At 49.7% G+C, this 7,500-nt stretch overlaps 1 protein-coding gene across 3 annotated transcripts in view; it reads right to left on the bottom strand.

Annotated features, from left to right (window-relative positions):
- Positions 1–7,500, bottom strand: part of numbl (NUMB like endocytic adaptor protein) — a 109,699-nt gene that overhangs the window by 63,684 nt on the left and 38,515 nt on the right. Inside the window, exon 1 of one of the 3 annotated variants that reach the window (XM_063205500.1) lies at positions 260–335. The exons of the other annotated variants lie outside the window; for them this stretch is intronic. The gene's annotated coding sequence lies outside the window, so the exon portion shown is untranslated. Of the gene's footprint in view, positions 1–259; positions 336–7,500 lie in introns of those variants that run through there. 3 annotated transcript variants of the gene reach the window in all.

Genomic DNA, 7,500 nt, shown 5'->3' with positions numbered 1-7,500 from the left:
GAGGGAATAGAGAGAATAGAGGAGATGAGAGGAAGTTGCGTGCTATGGATAGGTACAGTCAGCAGAGAGAGAGAGAGAGAGAGAGAGAGAGAGAGACAGAGACAGAGAGAGAGAGAGAGAGAGAGAGAGAGAGAGAGAGAGAGAGAGGAGATGAGAGGAAGTTGCGTGCTATGGATAGGTACAGTCAGCAGAGAGAGAGAGAGAGAGAGAGAGAGAGAGAGAGAGAGGAGATGAGAGGAAGTTGCGTGCTCGTCGTTACCTGAGAGAAATCAGACGGCTAATGCACTCAGACAACAATCCCTCAGGCCACCTTTGCCCATGTCGTCTCAATGTCACCTCAGCTCCCTCTCTTTTCCTTTTTTATTGCGCTCATGGTTAGAGACAGGTCTGAAAAAAAAAACGCTTTTCGTCTGATTCACCACTAAAAGCTTCTATTCTGAGCCAAGGAAAAGGAGCGCACCTAAAAAAAAAGACTGTGAGGGACGAATGGAGAGAGGAAGAGAAGAGGAGAGGAAGAGGAGAGGAAGATGAGAGACCTTGTGTCTCTTCACCTCAACTGTGAAGGCTGTGAAGGATGAATGGAAGAGAAGATAGGAAGAGAGGAAGAGAGGAGAGGAAGAAGACAGAAGAGAGAAGAGGAAAAGAGACCTTGCGACTCTCAGCCTGAGCGAGCGCGGCGGCAAAGCACTTTTAATGGCCGTGATTACCCAGCTGCACGAGTGCTGCCACATCAGCTATGGGCTTTGACTGAAAGTGGCCAGAACGCGGATCGATAGTTTCCCTCTCTCCCCAGAGGCGAAAGAGAGAGAGAGAGAGAGAGAGAGAGAGAGAGAGAGAGAGAGAGAGAGAGAGAGAGAGAGAGAGAGAGAGATAAAGAAAGAAAGAAAGAAAGTCAGAGAGACACAGAGAGAGAATGAGGGAAACACAGAGAGAGAGAGAGAGAGAGAGAGAGAGAGAGAGAGAGAGAGAGAGAGAGAGAGAGAGAGAGAGAGAGAGAGAGAGAGAAAGAGGAGGAGGCAGAGAAAGAAATGTGAAAGGAGAGGGGAAAAACGGCAGGGTGTGACCATGTCAAAATGTGTGTGAGTGCATGTTCTTCTGTGTGTGTGTGTGTGTGTGTGTGTGTGTGTGTGTGTGTGTGTGTGTGTGTGTGTGTGTGTGTGTGTGTGTGTGTGTGTGTGTGTGTGTGTGTGTGCACTTCTATGTGCAGCAGTGCACAGCGAACAGCACTGAGTCACACATGCACACCCTAGCTGACAACATCAAGTGAACAGTGTGCCTCAAGGGTACGGGCCACATGGGACCTCGGCTATACGACTGCGCCAGATCTAGAACAGCGCTGGAATGGACCCGGCCCGTCTCTGGCCCAACTGCGGCCCAGATGCCGCCACACCCTGGCCCATATCTCCACCGGACCATAGTACAAAAGCACTCAGCCTTAGCCATACATTCCGCTGACAGCTTTGGCCAGGCCCAGGACAAAGTAATCCGAAAGGCCCCCGTCATCCAATACATCCAATTTAATGAGGTCCCAACTCCAGGCCCCTCTCTTTCTCTTTCTCCCTGGGCCTGGGATAACTCACCCCTTTGCCACCCTCTGTCAACTTCCCTGCTCGCACTCCATATCATACTGCCCAGAACTGATGTATTGTACTCGGGCCCTGCTGGGCCAGACGCAGGGGTGCTGACAGGGGGGGACAAAGGGGGCAACTGTCCCGGTTCCAAGGAAAGAAGGGGCCCAGAATTGGGTCCTCATTACATTAGCCTTGGTCTCATTAGCCGCGCTTCAGCGGCCCGGGGCCGCCCGGGGCTCAGGAGAGTGGCCGGCTCGGAGCTGCCGGCCCGGGCCATTTTTTGCCTGATCGGACTCATAGCCGACCCCAGGCACATTCAGGTACACGCCTTGTTTGTGAAACGTCAGTCGGGCACAGCCCACTTTCGCCCCAAATCACGGAAGGACAACAACAGAACAACGACAAAGAAGGAGAATACAATGGAGCAAACTCTGCTGGAGCAGGTCGCCGGGCTCGTAGCCTACGGACAAAGACGACGAGAACTGCAAAGAAAATGGCTTGCCTTTCAAGAACAGTTTTATTACATGGCAAAGTTGTCGATTCAGAAGCTGTATGGGACGCAGCGCATGTTAAGAAGACAAAGACGCATGAAAATACGAGCAGCTCGACAACTGAGAGTGAACAGAAGGAGACGTGCGAACATGCCCAGTTAATCCCCCCAATCGCGCACAGAAGCATGAGCCCCGGACATAGCGAGACATGAATGTGCAGGTAATTGAATAAGTTACCATGTGAAAGGAGACCAAATCCCTGAGACATAGCACCTTCATCAGTTGCTATAGAAAATTATGAGCCCCGGACATAGCGACACACCCCCTCGTTGCGGCGTGCCACCTGTCTATTCATTCATGTTATTTCCATCCATTTGACATTAAAGCCCTTGTGTAAATTTCAAACTGTGTTTGGCGATCAGTCTGAAACGTGCGATATAGCCTACCAGACCTTCGGCGATAATAGCGCAAAAGCTAAATAAGCCGACATAAATGTCATGTGTGAGTAGCCTATTTGTGAGACACTTTTTATTGGTGTCCAGTGGAAAGCATGCCAAATCACGATAATGGCACAAGAGTTGGCGGCTAAAAGCAGAAAAAAGCCGACATGACTTAGCTATGACATCCCAAGTTTAAGTGTAGTGGTGCCCATGATGCCCTGATAACAACAAAAAAAGTTATGTTGGCTAAATAACTTTAAAAACACAAACAGAAGTGCCAAGGTTGCATCTTATGAAATTATGCCATAAGAAAGCCAAACACCCCAAACTAATGCTTAACCATAATTTGCCCAGAATTTAGCGATAAGTCCCCCATGCAGCCACATTTTTACACAGAGGTTGACCCCGCCTCCGAGCCTCGGCGGTGCTTGCTGGCCCATCGAATTCGACGGGCCAGGGAAATCGGCCCTTAGCCCCACAACCTGGCCCGGCGGCCATCTTTAGCACCTAGCCCCCTTTTGATGAGATCACCGTCAGCCCCCTTTTGTCCGGGCCAGCCCGGGGCTGGCCCTGCAATGAGACCAAGGCTATTGTATGCATGTATTGGGCAGGGTGGGCCTTTCAGACGAATTTGGCCTGGGCCCGGCAAAAGCTGTCAGTGGCCCTGGCCAGACGCATTCACTTTATTTCACTCTGTGGGAGTGAGTGAGTGAGTCTGCTGGCTAGTTTCCACAGACATAATGTTTACGTGCATCCTGTATGTAGGCTACTTTTTGTGTGCATTTTAAAGCCTCTGCTAGGCAGTCTGAACACTCAACCAAATCACAGCTGATTGTAAAGCAGTAATGTGTTGTTTGCAGCAAGGGCCGATGATAGCTTTAACACAGGCCTGAAAAGTGTCATCAAAAAGGGGCCCCAACCTCAATACATATTATTTGCTATTGACAACCAACTTCTGGGCCCCCTTCCCCTGGGTCCAGGGCCTGTTATTACCCCCTGTCGGCGTCCCTGTTTGTAGCAAGCCAGAGCCTTAGTGGACTTGCCTGACTTAGTAAAATAAATTGAGAAGAAGCAGTTTGTAGAAGCAGTTTATACTCCTGTGTACAGTACTTAGTATGTCTAAAATTCTGGTCTTGGCCTTGGCTCAAAGGGCTAAGGCACCATATTGTTATGCCTGAGTAGTTAAAATAGTTTGACTAAACTATCGAGTAAAAACATAATTTGCCAGTCCTTCCCCGTGTCTCTCCCTCCACTCGTTTCCTGTCCCTCTCTCACTGTCCTATCATAAGTAAAGCACAAAAGTACAAAAAAAGCTTTTAAAAATTAATAATAATAATTGCCAACTCTATGTTCCTGTCAGCATTTTGTTATGCACGATTACTACATAAACTGCACGATGCAAATGGCAGTTATTACTATCAACAATGCTGCCCCGTGGAAGACCAGTCAGTCTGTCACTCACTCCCCTGATGTAAATCGGCGTCTTCCACTGTACACACGTGCTGTTGTCATTCAGCAGCGAGCGAGGAGGGATTATGGGGCTTATGTGGCGTGTGCAATCTACCCTGCCAATGGCCGCCGCCTCCTGCCTTTGCATTCGGGTGCGCTGTAGCAGCAAATAAATATTTACCACAAAGGCAAAAGCCCGCGTTACACACGATCTGCTTGTGTGCGTGTGTGTGTGTGGGTGTGTGTGTGTGTGTGTGTGCGCGCGTGCGTGCGTGTGTGAGAGAGAGAGATAGAGCGAGAGAGAGTGAGTGTGTGAGTGTGTGCGTGCATGTTTGTATGCGCGTGTGTATTCATGCGTGTGAGCGTGTGTTGTACGGTACTGTATGTGTGTGTGTGCGCCTGTGCAAAACCCTGTGGGGCCTGTGTGTGCAGTAGGTCATGTGATCTGGGCAACGATCCTCTCGCCGACCAGCCAGCCAGCCTGCCTAGCCCTGCACACAGCTGCCACTACCATGGAGGGGAGCTACAGGCCCACACACTGGGGAGGGAGAGGGAGAGAGAGAGAGAGAGAGAGAGAGAGAGAGAGAGAGAGAGAGAGAGAGAGGGAGGGAGGGAGAGACAGACAGACAGACAGACAGACAGACAGACAGACAGACAGACAGACAGACAGACAGACAGACAGAGAGAGAGAGAGAGAGAGAGAGAGAGACGGAGAATGAATGAGTACACTGGAAAGGGAAAGAGATACAGTACAGAAAGAGAGAGGGAGGGGGTGAGGGAGAGAAAGAGAGAGGGAGAGAGAAAGTGAGAAAGAGAAAATGAGTGATAGACAGGTATAGAGAGTGGGTAAGCAGTGAGTGGCTTCCGTGCATCAGTGAAAGAAGCATGGCTGACTCACCCCCTCGCTTCGCTTAAATTCTTTCTCTCCCTCCCACTCTCTGTCTCTCTCTCTCTTCCTTCTTCTATCACTTTATCTGTCTTCCCTGGCTTCGCTTAAATTTCTCTTTCTCTCCCTCCCACTCTCTTTCTCTCTCTCTCTCTACCTTCTTCAATCATTTTATCTGTCTTCCTATCACAGATAAGCCCATCGACATTTACTTTTCCTCGTTCAAGGCTCCCTCTGTCCATTTGCCTCCCTTGCGTCTCATTTGGCTTTTAAGCTGCCATTTCGATCTCTGCTCGGGTTTCCTTCTTATTATTCATCTACGATTTCTTTCTTTCTCTTCCATTGTTGATCAATCTCTCTCTTATCTATTGTATTTCTTCCTCCTCTCCCCTTTTTCTCTCGTTTTCTTGCTCCGTCTTTCTCCCTTTTCTGCCTTTTCGTTCTCTGTCTCTCTCTCTCTCTCTCTCTCTCTCTCTCTCCCTCCCCTCGCCTACATACAGTATTTCTGTGCTCTCCTCCTCTGTTCCCAAGAGCTCTCCCTAGGCCCACTATCCACTATTATGGACCCTGTACACTCTACAGCCTAAATGCCTCGATGGGCCACCAGAACCTCATCTAACAACTCTATACATTACGTTACATTTAGCAGATGCTTTCACACCAAAGCGAATTACAAGCCAAATTACACACTTTAAACAGCATTCCAAAAAAAGGAGTCAGCTTGCTCTACTTTCCAAGTGGAAGCTAACCTGCACGATAGGAAAGATTACGCCAGTCAGCATTGCTAGCGCTGGACCACCATCACCATCACCATCACCGCCATCATAGCAAACCTCCTCCTGCTGCTTAGCAACCATCTCCCATGGCAACTACCACTAGCTAGCTCCCACCAGGTTTGTGTGGGGTGCGTGGAAATGCCTGTTCATCGGGGGAAGCCATGCGGAGGCGGGAAGCGAGGCAGGGAGACGGTGGCAGTGGTGGGTGGCAATGCACTTGAGGGGGTGGGGGTGGGGGTGGTCCGGCAGAGGAAAAGAAAGGGATGCAGAAAAAGCGCTGAAATTGAAATCTCGGGTCGGGCCTGCCTTTGCTGCGCTTGACTTGCCTCGTCTTGCTGAATGCTGGTGAGATGCAGTGTGGTGTGTGTATAGTGCTGGCAAACAGTGGCCCGCTGGCTTCTCTTTTTTTCTCTCTCTCTCTCTCTCTCTCTCTCTCTCTCTCTCTCTCTCTCTCTCTCTCTCTCTCTCTCTCTCTGCCTAATAGTCCTTTTCTCTCCTCATAACCTCACCTTGTGTATCTTCTCTTTTCTTCTCCATCAACTCTCACTATTTTCCTCTTATTTTTTATTTGACTCTCTTTTCTTACTACGGCAACTACCATTACCTCTCTCTCTCTCTCTCTCTCTCTCTCTCTCTCTCTCTCTCTCTCTCTCTCTCTCTCTCTCTCTCTCTCTCCCTGCTGCTGCTGTTGCTGCTGCACATGTCTGCTTTTGATAAATAAATCAGAAACTCCAACTGAAAGACCAACTGATCCATGAAGAAGGAGCTGAAGTAGCAAGGAGTACTTTTCATGCTGCAGGAATGTTGCTATGTTATTCCCAAAGGCAAAGAACAAATGGAGAGGGAGAGAGGGAGAGAGAGAGCGAGGGGGGGGGGGGTGGAGAGTATCATAGGCCTGCACTATTTTTGTAGATATACCAAGTGCAGATATTGACAGCTTTTCACGGGTAGATTGTTTTCCAACATTTCGAACCACAACAAGTACACGAGAGGGTCGTTTTTATTTTTTCAAGCGAGAATGCCAAGGCACGAGAGAGAGAAGCGAGCGAGCCCGAGCCTCCATCCCACCCTGCCTGCTGTTCATGCAGCAACATCCCCTGGGGGAGACGCATGACTCTGCATATTTAGAGGCCTCAAGATGGGGGGGGGAGGATATCATCGTCTTAACCACCCTCTCCTCCCACCCTCATCGTCACATCCTCCTCCAGTCCATGTAGTCAGGGAAGCTGACAGGGGGGACAAAGGGGTCAGCTGTCCCGGGCCCAGGGAGATGGGTGGCCCATAACTGGGCACTCATTACATTGAATGTATTGTGTGGGGGGCTCTTTCAGATGACTTTGTCCTGGGCCCAGCCAAAGCTGTCAGTGGCCCTGTAGCTAGCAAGCTACCTGCCAATGTGGCTCTGAGCAGTTAAGGCTCTTGGCAAACGCTATCTCTGGCATCTTTGCTGTAGCATCGTGGCTTTCTGACACTTTCCTGGATGGCTTATGTTATTGAAATGAGGAAGCGGTGTCTGCTGTGCTTTCCGAAGGCTAGCTCTAGCTAGCTCAGTGTGTGCTGATGGAAATTTGATTAAGGAGTGCCGTCAGTGTGCAGTAATACTGGGCGTCAATGACTCATCAGCAGCACACCTAATAGTGGTACAGTACAGAGCGAATTTTAGCGAAGTGTTAATTCAACACTTAGGTAGTCCGGTTTAAGGTTTACACTTAATAACACTGGGGTGTCACTGACTGACTCATCTGCTGCAGAACTACAACACTAGTGATGTAAGAAGGAAACACAAGCAACCAACGCATACAGAGCAAGAGGACAATGCAGAGGTGTGGTGTGTGTGTTTGCGTTCGTGCGTTCGTGCGTGCGTGTGTGTGTGTGTGGGGGGGGGTG

This window comes from Engraulis encrasicolus, chromosome 8 (assembly GCF_034702125.1).
Source record: "Engraulis encrasicolus isolate BLACKSEA-1 chromosome 8, IST_EnEncr_1.0, whole genome shotgun sequence".
Lineage (NCBI taxonomy): Eukaryota > Metazoa > Chordata > Actinopteri > Clupeiformes > Engraulidae > Engraulis > Engraulis encrasicolus.
The sequence above is the reverse complement of the archived record's forward strand: the minus strand, read 5'-3'. Positions and strand labels throughout refer to the sequence as shown.